This window comes from Globicephala melas, chromosome 6, assembly GCF_963455315.2.
Source record: "Globicephala melas chromosome 6, mGloMel1.2, whole genome shotgun sequence".
Lineage (NCBI taxonomy): Eukaryota > Metazoa > Chordata > Mammalia > Artiodactyla > Delphinidae > Globicephala > Globicephala melas.
Genome location: NC_083319.1, coordinates 2235705 through 2250158, shown reverse-complemented (window position 1 = coordinate 2250158; position 14454 = coordinate 2235705). Strand labels below are relative to the sequence as shown.

Genomic DNA, 14454 nt, shown 5'->3' with positions numbered 1-14454 from the left:
GGAGAGGCGGTAAGGATGTGTCTGTACATCGGGTGAGGGAAGGGAGCAGGCACTGGGGCTGAGAGGCTGTGGGGCAGCCGGAGGGCCCGAGAGGCTGGAGGCCAAGGAGGCCAGGCTGCCCCACCAGCAGGGCCGTGTGCACTCACCCCGTGCTTCCGTGTGCCCCAGGGACAGTCCCGCAGAACCCGGGGCTGGGCCGGGGCCGGGGTCCTGGGGCTGCAGGAGGAAGGGCCGGTGGCCTGGGCGAATCGGCACTGCAGACGGGGGGCGTCGTGGGTTCGGGGAGAAGAGCTGTGCTTGCCCTCCCGCGCGCGCTCCCGGGTCCCTGCTGCCTGGGCTCCTTTCCAGCCCCGCTCACGCGCCCCAGGGCAGCCTCTGTGGGGTGAGCGGGGGCGCTGCTGCCCGACTCCTGGCAGGCTGTGGGTAGGCGGCCAGGGCTGTGGGCTTCCTGTTCTCCAGGGGAATAAAGCCACAGCCATGAGTCACCACAGCCTCACACACCGTGGCCTTGGGGGGAGGGGGGCTCAGCCCGCGTGAGCGAAGGAGACTGCTGGCCAGCCTTTTGCAGGGGGGCAGCGAGGAGGCAGGCAGAGCCAGGACTGGCCCACCTTCAGGGGGAAGCCAGGGTCCTAGGGGACCCTCATCACTGCCTGTGGCCGGGTCTCAGGGCTCCTGGGGAGCAGGGCTCTAGGCAGAAGCCCTAGACCTGGACCCTCCAAGGCCTGGGGCTCGGGGCTCCCTACCCTGTCCCGGGTCAGCTCACTGCCCCTTCGCCCCAGGAGCCAAGGGGCAGCTCCAGGAGGCCCCTCCCCGTCCGCAGCGGACCCTCCAGTGCGCCTGGTGTACCTGGTCCTGGGGGATGGACCTGGGGCTCTGAGGGCCCCCTGTGGGGCTCAGGGGCTGCAGGCCTGGCTGAGCGGTGAGCCCCCACGCCCGCTCCGCCTCCTGCAGAGGGCTGCTGGTGGCCTGGCCTGAAAGAGGCGGCTGTGAGGGGAGCGGGAAAGGGCTTTGCAGACGGGGCTTTGGTCGTTGTAAGTGTTGCTTCCTTTCCTGGTCTGTAACATGGACACGAGGCTCCAGCCAAACGCCACACCTCACACCCTCTCTGCACTGCGGTGCGGGGGACACGGGCTGTCCCACCACAGGCTCGTCTCCCACGAGGGTTAGAACCAGCCAAAGGCTGGGGTGGGCAGAGCCACAGGTGAGAAGGCCCGGCCAGGTGTTCTCCTGGCCCGCGTGCTGGGACCAGCTGCTTTCCCCAGCTGCCTGTCTGTCCAGGACCCCAGCCCACAGCAGGAGGTGACGTCAGGGTCCGTGCCCCCCCGCCCCCAGGCATCTAGTGGGGGACGGGGTGGGGGGGTGGGGAGGCGTGTGCGCCCCTCTGGGGGCTCCGGGGCAGCGCGGCTGCAGGGAGGTGAGGAGGCCAGGCCTCCAGGGTTAGAGCGCTGCCCAGAAGGGCCCTGTTCTGTGTCTCCCTGAGCTCCCAGCAGCAGAGGATGGAGCCTGGCTGCTGCTGTGGGAGTGAGCGGCACCCCGTGTTGTTTCACCCAGCAAGCCGAGAAGTGGGGAGGCAGGCCTGCGCTGCGGGCAGCGCCCTGAGGACAGACCCCTGCCCCGCCCTGCAGGAGCCACTGTTGGCAGCCATGGCCCCCAGGGCTGGACCCTCCGACCCCTGGGCTGGGCTCTGGGAGGGGCAGGCAGGGCTCAGAGAGGTGCCTTTGGAGCAGGCCCAGCCCCCCGGGGTCCCCTGGGTTCTCCCTGCGCGGGGGCTGAGTTCAAGCCCCTGGTTTTACCTTTAAATTCCCAGGGCCTGGCTTCTGCTTAGCCGCAGTCAGGATGGGGCAAAGGTGGGATGCCGGCCCCATCCTGGCCAGGGGCCTCTGTCCGTCACAGACCTGAAAGCCTTGGAGGACATGGCCCACCTGGGAAATGGTGGTGGCGCAGGCTGGTGGGGCCCAGGCAGGTTGGGGGTCCCCTGCCACCTTCAGCTCCATGCAGACTAGGACTGGATGGTGCTGGGGTGCGGGGGACATGTTGTCCAGCACCCCGGAGTGTGGGTCTAAAGCCAGATGCCACACCTCCCCCCACAGCCCCTCCCCACCCAGAGCAGCCACCTGGGTGTTCAGGCCCAAGGCCCGGGGGTCCTCCCGGACCCCCTCCCTGCGTAAGTTGGTCACCCCTGGGGCGGCTGCTTCTGCGCCCTGGACGGCTGCCTGCCCTCACACCACCCTCTCCAGTGGGCCCCCAACACTCCCAGCTTCCTCCGTAGCCCAGGCCTGAAACGCTTGTGCTCACCTCAGCTCCCTCCCACCTGAGCCCAGGGTCCTTCACCTCCTCCTGGGATCTGCCCACGTCCTCCGCAGCTGCGTGCCTTCTGCCTTCTCCCGTCTGCCTCCGTCTCTGCAGTTTCTGACTTTAAACCATAGACAGAACAGTGGCGAGCGCGCTGGGTGCATGGACACTGGGAGCTGACCCGGACGCCGCCAGGCGGCTCTCTCAGTGTCCCTGTGTCTCTTGGGGACTCACTCTCCTCTGTCTGCATGATTAGACCAAGGAAAGGCTCAGGTCCTGGCCGATTCTGTGTGCTGTGTCCCAAGGGGGTAAGATTTATATCGATCTTTCTAGCACTTTCCGGGCCTGGGGCTCATTTGCCTGCATCTCTGCCACACCACTGTAGGACTGGGCCAGGTCTAGTTCTCCCCATGGTCACCTGGGGCCCCCCCACAGAGAGTGGCCGGTGCTCCCAGGGGCAGGCCGCGCCTTCCTCCATTCTGTGTCCTTCCCTCTGGGTGGGCGTGTGGGGGCTTGGGTCACCCCCGGTCCTGGGAGGCCAGGAGCAGGCAGGATAGACAGCGAGAAGATGGAGGATGAAGGAATGAGAACAAACAGGACGGGGAGGGTGTGGGTGATGGAGGGGCGCACACACGTGTGAGCAGCGGTGTGATCACCTCCACACCAGCCCGTGGACACCAAGGCAGGTCGGCGGGGCTCCTGGACCTGAGTCTGCACCTGGAAGACAGCCACACTCTCAGTGACCCAGGATTAGGGGTAGACCAGTCAAGGTGTTAGCAGTTCTGTGATGAGAAGGGGCCCTGGCTCCCCTTGCCCACATCCCGAGGATACTGCGGGAGACCCTGAGATGGCGAATTGGGCGTCCCTGGGAGCCGGGTCCCCATCCCGGCCCCTGGTGTTGGACATCTCAGTGCACCTCTTTGCCTCTAAGCCTGCATCCCGGGGACTTGTGCGCACAAATCAAAATTAAATCCCTCCCGATTAGTGCAAAGCAGAACACAGACATCCAGCGAGAGGGTGGCCAGCATCCTCCAGTGTCACGGAAAGCACGCTCGGTTTCTGTTTCACATTGCGGTTCCCTTCACTCCTGATATGCTTCCCACGATGTGCCATTTGCCGTTGAAAATTCTGTGCACGTGTCATTCGGCTTCATCCACTTGGAGTGAAAATGGGAGGTGAGAGTGTCCAGGCTGGGTCTCAGGCAGCTCGAGCTCTGTGACAAACACCCCAGCCTAGGGGCTTCGCACCAGCAGACACTTAATTCTCACAGTTCTGAGGCTGGAAGTCTGAGATCAGATACCAGCCAGGGGTGGGCGGGGGGGCTGGTGGGACCTCTTCCTGGTGTACAGACTCCTTCTCACCGTGTCCTCATGGGAGACACAGGCAGAGACACAGAGAGCACGTGCTCTCATAAGGGCACTAATCCCATCTTAGGGCCCCACTCTCGGGATCTCATCTAACTTTAATCACCTCCTAAGGCCCCACCTTCAAACACCATCTCACTGGGGGTTGGGGCTTCAATGTGAGTTTGGGGAGACACACACATTCCATCCACAGCAGGCTTGGGGAAACAAGGTGGACGCTACAAAAGAGATGGCCGGGGCTTCCCTGGTGGCGCAGTGGTTGAGAATCCACCTGCTGAGGCAGAGGACACGGGTTTGAGCCCTGGTCCGGGAAGATCCCACGTGCCGTGGAGCAACTAAGCCCGTGCACCACAGCTACTGAGCCTGCGCCCTAGAGCCCATGAGCCATAGCTACTGAGCCTGCGTGCCATAACTACTGAAGCCCTTGCGCCTAGAGCCGGTGCTCTGCAACAAGAGAAGCCACCGCAACTAGAAGCCCACACACTGCAAGGAAGAGTAGACCCCGCTCGCCGCAATTAAAGAAAACCTGTACGCAGCAAAGACCTAACGCAGCCAAAACTAAAATAAGTTAATTAATTAAAAAAATTTTAAAAAAAGAGATGGCTGGTAACCTTTCATGGGGTTAAGCTCTGCCTTGCTTTCAGATTCCTTACACCCCGAGAACATCCCAGGGTCCCCAGAGGGAGAGCCTTCCCCTCTCCCCTCAGCCACGGGGTGCAGGCACCTGGGGAGTAGAGGCAGATGTGCAGGAAAAGACCTGTTCAAGGTCGCACAGCTGATCGGGGGAACTTTAGGAGGGGGGTCTGCAGGAAAGAACCGCGGACCTACTGCAGTGCTTTGAAATGGTGTCCCCCAAATTCATGTCCACTGGCACCTGGGAACGTGACCTTTTTGGCAATAGGGTCTTTGCAGGTGTAATTAAGGTAAAGATCTTGAGATGGGATGATCTTGGATTTAGGGTGGGCCCTACATCCGCTGACTGGTATCCTTGTAAGAAGAGAAAGACACACAGGAGAAGCCTTGGGGAGACGGAGCAGAGACTGGGGTGACGTGGCCACAAGCCAGGGCCACCTGGGGCCGCCCGGAGCTGGAAGAAGCAGGAAGGACCCTCCCCTGGAGCCTCTGGGGGAGCACAGATTTTGTGTGGCATCTATGGGGCATCTCCTGAGACTCGTGTCTGCACTGGGGAGGCAGGAGGAGAGGAGGCGTCTCCCCTGAGAAGTCGGGGAGCCCCGGGTGGTGCCCACGAGGTGATCAGAGAGCCTGGGGGGAGTGGGTGAGGGCTCCTGGCTCTGGGTCTGCAGCCAGGGTGGAGTCCAGGGAGGGGGCAGCACATACCTGCCTTGGGGGAGACATTTCCCTGGTGGCCCCAACCTGTCCTTCTCGGCTGGTTTGTTTGGTCCAGGAATATTGTGTTGCATCTGGTTATTACGGTTCACTGACTCCTTTTAATCCAGAGTGGCTCCTACCAAGTGTGGCCTCCCCAGGTCCCCCACCCTAATCTCCAAGCCGGTAAAGATGGTGAAATGTCACCCCCAGGATCTCCTTATTTGGAAGTAGGGTCTTCAGAGGTCATTACATGAGCATGAGGTCATTAGGGTGGGCCCTAATCCAACATGACTAGTGACCTTTTTTTTTTAACGTTTATTTTTTATTATTATTATTATTTTTGGCTGCACCGTCTCTTAGTTGCGGCACGTGGGATCTTCGTTGCTATGTGCAGGGTCTTGTAGTTGCAGCATGTGGGATCTAGTTCCCTGACCAGGGATCAAGCCCGGACCCCCTGCATTGGGAATGCGGAGTCTTAGCCACTGGACCACCAGGGAAGTCCCTACTGGTGACCTTTTAAAAAAGAGAAATCTGGAGACAGACCTGGAATGATCCTCCCTCACGGCCTCACAAGGAGCCGGCCTTGCTGACACCTTGATCTTGGACTTCTGGCCTCCAGAACTGGGAGAGGACGAATTTCTGTTGTTCAAGCCCTCCAGACTGGGGTACTTTGTTACGTCAGCCATAGGAAGCTCATACCCACGGCAATTCTGCATTATAAGTAAGGTTACTAACCAGTTGGCTGAGTTAGTCACCAGGAGGTTGGGCCCTTTCTGGTCACAGGGGCCCTTTGAAAGCAAGAGTGTTTTCCCTGGCTGGAAGTGGAAGAAAAGATTTGGGGCACAGGGGAATCTGACCCACGATTGCCACCTTAAAGGTGGAGGGGCCCAGGGATGGAGGGCAGCCTTTAGGGGCTGAGCATCCAACAGCCAGCAGGAAAGGGGAACCTCAGTCCTACAGCCGCCAGGAGCTGAATCCAGCCAACTGGATGAGCCTGGAGGCGGATTTTCCCCAGGGGTCCAGGTGGAAACTCAACCCTGCTGATGCTGATTTCAGATGCGTGGGACCCTAAGCGAGACACCAAGCTAAGCTACACCCGGTCTTCTAACCTCGGCACTGCGAGTCTATGTTGCTTTAAGCTGTGAAGTTGGCAATTTGTCACACAGCATAGGCAGCTGACACGCCAGACCTCTGGTCCTACAGAATGTCCTGCCGTCTGTGTGTCTGGTTGCCTCTTGGTGGGTGGCTCAGCTTGTTGCTCCGCCTCCAGTATTCCTGTAAACTGGATGTTGGATCTGAAGGGCTCGTGGACGGAACTCAAATGTTTCAGGCAAGAGAAGGTTTTAAGTGCCACCACGGTCCCCATGTTGCCCCAGGTCCTGGTTGTCCCTCCGTTAGAGATGGCCAGAGGGACACGATGGCTTAACGATGACAGCCCAGCCCTTGCACGGGGCAGTTGTGCGAGGTGATCCGTCGTCATACGGCCATGCGTTCCCCCTCCTTGGTGCAGCTAAGGGTGGCAACCCCACTGGACGTCCTCCCTGACCCCACGTTCTGCGGCGGCTTGGACAAGCTCCTTTCCGGCTCTGCTCCACCCTCCTTGAGTATAAGCCACATTCTTCTTTAACTGGTGGTTTTCCTATATCAATGGGAGCTGGTTGTACACCCCGAAACGTAATTCCTGCTGAGAAAGCAGGAAAACACGCTCAATCCTTTCCATTTAATTACCGGTTTTCAAAGTGTATTATAGCAGCCTCAAAGGATGACAGCTGAAGGTGTGTTTTCTGGACTACTCTTTCTGGGTTTCATGTATTGGCTAATGGCGTTACATAGGTTCACTATGTGTGATGGGCTGAGCAATGCCCCCCTCCCAAAGATGTACATGTCCTAATGCCTGGGACCTGCAAGTGTCTTAGGTGACGAGAGGGGCTTTGCAGATGTGTTGAAGTTAAGGATCTTGAGATGGGGAGACAGTCCTGGATCATCTGGGTGGACCCCATGGGATCACAGGTCTTTTTGAAGAGGGAGGTGGGAGGGCCAGAGTCAGTTTCTGTTTCTGAGTCTGTTTCTGTTTTGTTATGTTCATTCCTTTGTTTTATTTTTAGATTCTACATATAAGTGATAACACAGTATTTGCCTTTTTCTTTCTGAATTATTTCACTAAACATAATACCCTCCAGGTCCATCCACGTTGCTGCAAATGGCAAAATTTCTTTTTTTTTTTTAGGGCTGACTAGTATTCCATTGTATTTATACATACGTCTTCTTATCTTTTCATTTGTTGATGGACACTTAGGTTGCTTCCATATTGTGGCAATTGTAAATAATGCTGCTATGAACATTGGGTTGCGTGTATCTTTTTGAATTAGTGTTTTCAAGGATTTGGGGGATATATACCCAGGAGAGTGGGATTGTTGGATCCTATGGTAGTTCTATTTTCACCTTCTTGAGGAAGCTCCATACTGTTTTCCACAGTGGCTGCACCAATTTACATTCCCAACAACAGTATTCTAGGGCTCCCTTTTATCCACATCCTCGCCCACATTTGTTAATTGTGGTCTTTTTGATGTTAGCCATTCTGATAGGTGTGACTTGATATCTCATTGTGGTTTTGATTTGCATTTCTCTGACGATTGGTGATGTTGAGCTTTTCATGTACCTGTTGGCCATCTGTATGCCTTCTTTGGAAAAATGTCTGTTCAGGTCTTCTGCCCATTTTTTAATCCAGTTGTTTGTTTTTTTGTTATTGAGTTGTATGAGCTCTTTATGTACTTTGAGTATTAACTCCTTATTGGTCATATCATTTGCAAATATTTTCTCCCATTTGGTAGGTTGTCTTTTCGTTTTGTTGGTGGTTTCCTTTGCTGTGCAAAAGCTTTTAGTTTAATTTGGTCTCATTTGTTTACTTTTGTTTTTGTTTACTTTGCCTTGGGAGACAAATCCAAAAATATATTGCTGCGACTTAGGTCAGAGAGTGTTCTGCCTTTGTTTTCTTCTAGGTTTTATGTTTTCAGGGCTTACATTTAGGTCTTTAATCCATTTTGAGTTTTTTTTTAATATGGTGTTAGAGAGCATTCTAATTTCATTCTTTTACATGTAGCTGTCCAGTTTTCCCAGCACCACTGGGAAAGAGACTGTCTTTTCTGCATTGTATATTCTTGCCTCCTCTGTCACAGATTGACCGACCATAAGTGTGTGGGTTTATTTCTGGGCTCTCTATTCTGTTCTGTTGATCTATATTTCTGTTTTTGTGCCAGTACCATACTGTTGTGATTACAATAGCTTTGTAGTATAGTCTGAAGTCAGGAAGCATGATACCTCCAGCTTTGTTCTTCTTTCTCAAGATTGCTTTGGCCAGTCAGGAGCTTTTGTGTTTCCATACAAGTTTTAGAATTATTTGTCCTAGTTCTGTGAAAAATGCCATTGGTATTTTGACAGGGATTGCATTGAATCTGTAGATTGCTTTGAGTAGTATGGTCATTTAAACAATATTAATTTTTCCAATCCATGAGCATGATATATCTTGACCTCTGTGTCATTTTCAGTTCCTTTCATCAGTGTCTTACAGTTTTCTTACAGATCTTTTACTTCCTTAGTTAGATTTATTCCTAGGTATTTTTTTTTGATGTGATGGTAAACAGGATTTTTTTTAACTTCTCTTTCTGATAGTTTGTTTTTAGTGTATAGAAGTACAACACATTTCTGTATATTAATTTTGTGTCCTGCAATGTTACCAAATTCATTGATTAGCTCTAGCAGTTTTCTGGTGGCATCTTTAGGATTTTCTATGTATAGTATCATGTCATCTGCAAACAGTGACAGTTTTACTTCTTCCTTTCCAATTTGGATTTCTTTTTCTTGTCTGAGTGCTGTGGCTAGAACTCCCAATATTGTGTTTAATAGCAGCGGCAAGAATGGACATCCTTGTCTTGTTCCTGATCTTAGAGGAAATGCTTTCAGCTTTTCACCATTGACTGTGTTGTTAATTGTGGACTTGTCATATGTGGCCTTTATTGTGTTGAGGTTTGTTTCCTGTATACCCACTTTGTTGAGAGTTTTTAACATAAAAATATGTTGAATTTTGTCAAAAGGTTTTTTTGCATCTGTTGAGATGATCGTATGGTTAGTATTCTTCAATTGGTTAATGTGGTGTATCACATTGATTGATTTGTGGCTGTTGGACCATCCTTGCATCCCTGGGATGAATCCCACTTGATCATGGTGTATGATCTTTTTAATGTATTATTAAATTCAGTTTGGTAATATTTTGTTGAGTATATTTGCATCTTTATTCATCAGTGATATTAACCTGTAATTTTCTTTTTTTTGTAATTTTCGTTTTTTTGATATCTTTGTCTTGTTTTGCTTTCAGGGTGATGCTGGCCTCATAGAATGAGTTTGGAAGCATTCCTTCCTCTGCAATTTTCTAGAATAGTTTGAGAAGGGTAGGTGTTAACTCTTCTCTAGTGGTTTGGTAGAAGTCACCCGTGAAGCTCTCTGGTCCTGGACTTTTGTTTGTGGGAGATTTTTACTACTGATTCAATTTCATTACTGGTAATTGGTCTGTTCCTATTTTCTATTTCTTCCTGGTTCAGTCTTGGGAGATTGTGCATTTCTAGGAATTTGTCCATTTCTTCTAGGTTGTCCATTTTATTGGCATACAGTTGTTTGTAGTAATCTCTTATGACCTTTTGTGTTTCTGTGGTATCAGCTGTAACTTCTTTTTCATTTAGAATTTTATTGATTTGGACCCTCCCTCTTCTTTTCTTGGTGAACCTGGCTGAAGGTTATCTATCTTCTTTACCTTTGCAAAGAACCAGCTCTCAGTTTCAGTGATCTTTTCTATTGCTTTTTTTACTCTCTACTTCATTTATTTCTGCTTTGATTTTTATGATTTCTTTCCTTCTATTAGCTTTGGGTTTTGTTTGTTCTTCTTTTTCTGGTTCCTTTAGGTGTAAAGTTTGGTTGTTTATTTGAGATTTTTCTTATTTCCTGACATAGGCTTGTATCACTATCACTATAAACGTCCCTCTTAGAACTGCTTTTGTTGCATCCCACAGATTTTGGATCATTGTGTTTCCATTTTCATTTGTCCCCAGGTATGTTTTTATTTTCTTCTTTAATTTCTTCAGTGATCCATTCGTTGTTCAGTAGCATATTGTTTAGCCTCCACGTGTTTGTGGTTTTTGCAGTTTTTTTCCTAGTTTCATAGTGTTGTGGTTGGAAAAGATGTTCGATATGATTTCAGTTTTCTTAAATTCACTGAGACTTGTTTTGTGGCCTAGCATGTGATCTATCCTGGAGAATATTCCATATGCACTTGAAAAGAATGTGTATTCTGCTGCTTTGGGATGAGTCATTCTCTCTCTCTCTCCCTCTCTCTCTCTCTCTCTCTCTCTCTATATATATATATATATATATATATATAAAGTCCACCTGGTCTAATGTGTCATTTAAGACCAGTGGTGTTTCCTTATTGATTTTCTGTCTGGATTGTCTGATCCATTGATTTAAGTGGGGTGTTAAAGTCCCCTATTATTATTGTGTTACTGTCAATTTCTCCCGTTGTGTCTATTAATGTTTGTTTTATGAGTTTAGGTGCTCCTTTGTTGAGTGCATATATATTTATAATTGTTATATATTCTTCTTGTATTGATCCCTTGATCATTATGTAATGCCCTTCTTTGCTTCTTGTTACAGTCTTTGTCTTTAAGTACAGCAAGCATATTCTTTTTTTTTTTTTTTTTTCCGGTACGCAGACCTCTCACTGTTGTGGCCTCTCCCGTTGCGGAGCACAGGCTCCGGACGCGCAGGCTCAGTGGCCATGGCTCACGGGCCCAGCCGCTCCGCGGCATGTGGGATCCTCCCGGACCGGGGCACGAACCCGTGTCCCCTGCATCGGCAGGCGGACTCCCAACCACTGCACCACCAGGGAAGCCCTCAAGCATATTCTTAATGTGCAACCATCACCACCGTCCATCTCTTTCATCTTCCCAAACCAAAGCTCTGTCCCCATTAAACATTCACTCCCCGTCCCCTCCCCCACCCCTGAAGCCAGCTTGCTCTACCCTTCACTTGGTTTGCACTGTCTGTCTTATTGCCTGAAGAATTCTTTCTTTATCCTTTAAGCCCAGTAGATTAATGGAATCAATATCTGGGTGTGGCACATCCTGCACCTTATTTTCCTGGAACTCTTTCATCATTATATTGCTCAGTACTTTCTGAATATGTTTTAAGTACTTAAAACAGGTTGGGGCCTCTATCCAGGGCACAAGCAGTTCTTCGCGTGAGTGTTCCCACAGCTCTCAGCTCCTGTCTGCTCCGCATCTGCTGCTGTGCCAGCGGGGCCATGCCTCTGTCAGTAACTCCATTTTCAGTCACATCTTTTCTGGATTGGGTGCATTAGTGATCCCACGTGGTTCAGTGTTTGGGGCTCTCGGTTTGTCTCCAAACTTCTGTCATCTCCCTGTTTCCCTCACTCTGTTGAGATAACGACATATCTCATTTTTGAGCTTGTCCCTGTCCAGTGGGTTTAGTGCTTGAAGCCTGTTTAGGGAATTCCTTCTGCTCCTAGTCATGTTTTATTGTTGGCCGGGTTCTTTGTCTTATGAAGTCCATCTTCTCTTTATCCCCCTTTTTCTCTTCTCTCTCTCCCTTCCTTCCTTCCTTTTAAAAATATTGTTTATTTGAATTGTGGTAAAATATACCAAAAACGTACCATCTTAACCACTTGAAGCGCACAGCTCAGTGGCTTTCAGCACATTCACGTTGTTGTGTAACCATCACCACATCCGTCTCCAGATCTCTCCCATCTTCCCAAACTGAAGCTCTGTCCCCATTAAGCACTAACTCCGTCTCCCAGCTCCTGGCCCCCACCATCTCCTTTCTGTCTCTATGGGTTTGACTCTTCGAGGTCCCTCAGATAAGTGGATCCTACAGGATTTGTCCTTTTGCGACGGGCTTATTTCTTTTTTTTCAAATTTAATTTTATTTTTTAATTTATTTATTTGGTTGCACCAGGTCTTAGTTGCGGTAGGTGGGCTCCTTAGTTGTGGCTCACAGGCTTCTTGGTTGCGGCACATGGGCTCCTTAGTTGCAGCCAGCCTGCCCCGCCCCCACCCAGCCAGCAGTCCCCACACACAGAATGACACAGGGCTGCTGTGTGGCAGGAATGAAGCCCTTTGGAAGAAGGTGCAAGTACTTGAGCAAAAGGAGCAGTCGACCTTCCTGCCTGTCCCCTACCCCACCACACACAGCCATGGGGTCTGAGTCTGCCTGAGCCCCGTGGGAGCAAGCAGTGCTGGGACTCCTCAGGGCCTGGGTCCGCTCTCCCTGCCTCGCCTCACGTGGGAGCGTCCAGCCTGCCCACTGGACACTCCTCACAGTGCCCTGGGGATGCAGAGCCGTGGGCCACTGGTCCCCCCAGGAGGGCTGTCTGTCCTCCCCACACAGGAAGATACCAGTAGACTCGGGATCATAGAAGTGGACCATTGTTTGCAAAATAAATCAAACCTCACCTAAATGATGCAGCAGCCAGTTGAAAGACCTCCCCCAGCCCACTCCCAGACGTAACCACCACACATCAGCCTGTATTTGTCATTAGATCCCGCCACACAAAATGTTGGACATCCTGCCCCTGTCACCTGATCTGACCCTGGACCTCAGACACCATCGGGACCTGCCAACCCACTGCATTCTCAAAACCCAGAACGGGAAAGACACAGCACTCAGGGTGGGATGCGCTAGACACGCTGAGCCTTCCCCGTGGGTGGGCACGAGGCGTTTGCCATCCTGTGCCCTTACAGATGGCGCTCCCACGAGCATTCTGCGATGGGCTGCCATTCGCTGCCATTGCTCAAGGAAATCAAGTCCTGGTCTCTTCGTGGACCCTAGAGTCTCAAGGAGCCCCTCTCACAGCTTCCTGGGGTGCACAGGTGAACGTCCCTGATGGTCTATTGTGTGTGTGTTACCGACCAGGGCTCTTGGCCCCCTTAATCAATAGAAATTGATCAGAGGCCATATCAGAAATTCAGGCAAGACTTTATTGGGGGCCCTGCTGCTGTAGTGGGGAGCGTGAACAAGTAATAGGTTCCCTTGCTCACTCGCTGAGTGGTGGGGCGTCTGGTTCCTTATATGGGGTGAGGGTAGGGATGTGTCCAGGGGTCGGGCCGGAGGGGTGGCTTAGGAGGTCTGCCCACCCCTTGGTGGTGTGTGCAGGGGTCTCGCGCAGTACCCTGCTTTTGCTCCCAGCTCTTCAGAAGTGGCAGGTGGGGTTTCTGTCTCTTTGTATCTTGTTGTCCAGAATTTGCCCCACCTGCGCATGTACGCAGTTATTTTTAGTCCCTTATCGATTCTTTGTATTTCGTTGCTGGAAGAGATGTTTGTTTCGGTGCAAGCACTGCAGCAAAGGGTCCCAGGTCTCAGCCTGTCTCGCGTGGACACACATACAGAGGGGCCTCAGCGTGGCCCCGCAGATGGCGCTGCCCGTGCCCGCGGTGCTGCATGCGTCTCGCTCACCAGCAGGCCCGAGGCACTTCCAGCCCTCCCTCTTTTGCAGGTGCTCTATGCCTCTCTCTCCATGGGAAGGGAAGGGAATGGCTGACAGAGGCTTGCCCCCCTCTGCCCAGGGCGGGCAGGGGCCTCCCAGTGCTTGGCCAGTACGAACACCTCGGCAGGTATGGGACAGGATGGGACGTAGAAGGCGGTCGGGGGAAATGCACTATGAGTGTTTGCTGACGCCACCGAATGGCTTTATCCCGACAAGGCAATGTCTGGGGAGGGGCCAGGCCAGGGGCTGGGTGTACTGAGGCCCACCTTCCTTCTGCAGACCTCTGCAAGCACCGGGCCCTGGTGGTTGGCTGGGTCACAAGTGGGGTGAAGACATAGAGGTAGGCAGGCTGGCCAAGCTGCAGGCTCCGGTCTGGCGTCAGGGTTTGGACACGTTGGCAGGGCCTGGAGCCCCCCGGCAGCCTGGACGATTGTCGTCTGAGCCCCCCTGCGCCCAGCTGGGCTGCAGGGCAGCCAACCCACAGCCTTGGTTCTCCCAGCGCCAACACCTGACGGCCGTTACCTAGGCGAGTCACCTCAGGCCGCCCTCTCTGTGAAAATGGAAGGAATTGGGCAGAAAGGCCACACAGTGCGGCAACAGGGAGCAGAGGCTCGGTCGGCTGGCCCCGCGTGGCAGACCTCGCTCCACTGCTTCCTGTCTGGTCTCCTGGGGAAGGTACTTCTCCCTCCCTCAGTGCCTTGGTTTCCCCACTTTGCAAACGGACAGAAATCTGCACACTTCCTCAAGCTGTCTGTATTCAGTGAGAGGCTCCGAGCTCGCCCAGCAGGGCGTCGGGCGCAGACTGGGCTCCAGGAAGTAGCTGGCTCATCCGCGGCTGGGGTCTCACGCCTGGCACGGAGCTGAGCCTGGTATGCGGGCACCGGTAAACGAGTACCCCCGTGAACTCCCAGAAAGCTCTGG

At 52.5% G+C, this 14454-nt stretch overlaps 1 protein-coding gene across 12 annotated transcripts in view; it reads left to right on the top strand.

Moving 5' to 3' along the window:
- KCNT1 (potassium sodium-activated channel subfamily T member 1) overlaps positions 1–14454 on the top strand; it is a 70605-nt gene that overhangs the window by 13806 nt on the left and 42345 nt on the right. The window lies entirely within an intron of this gene.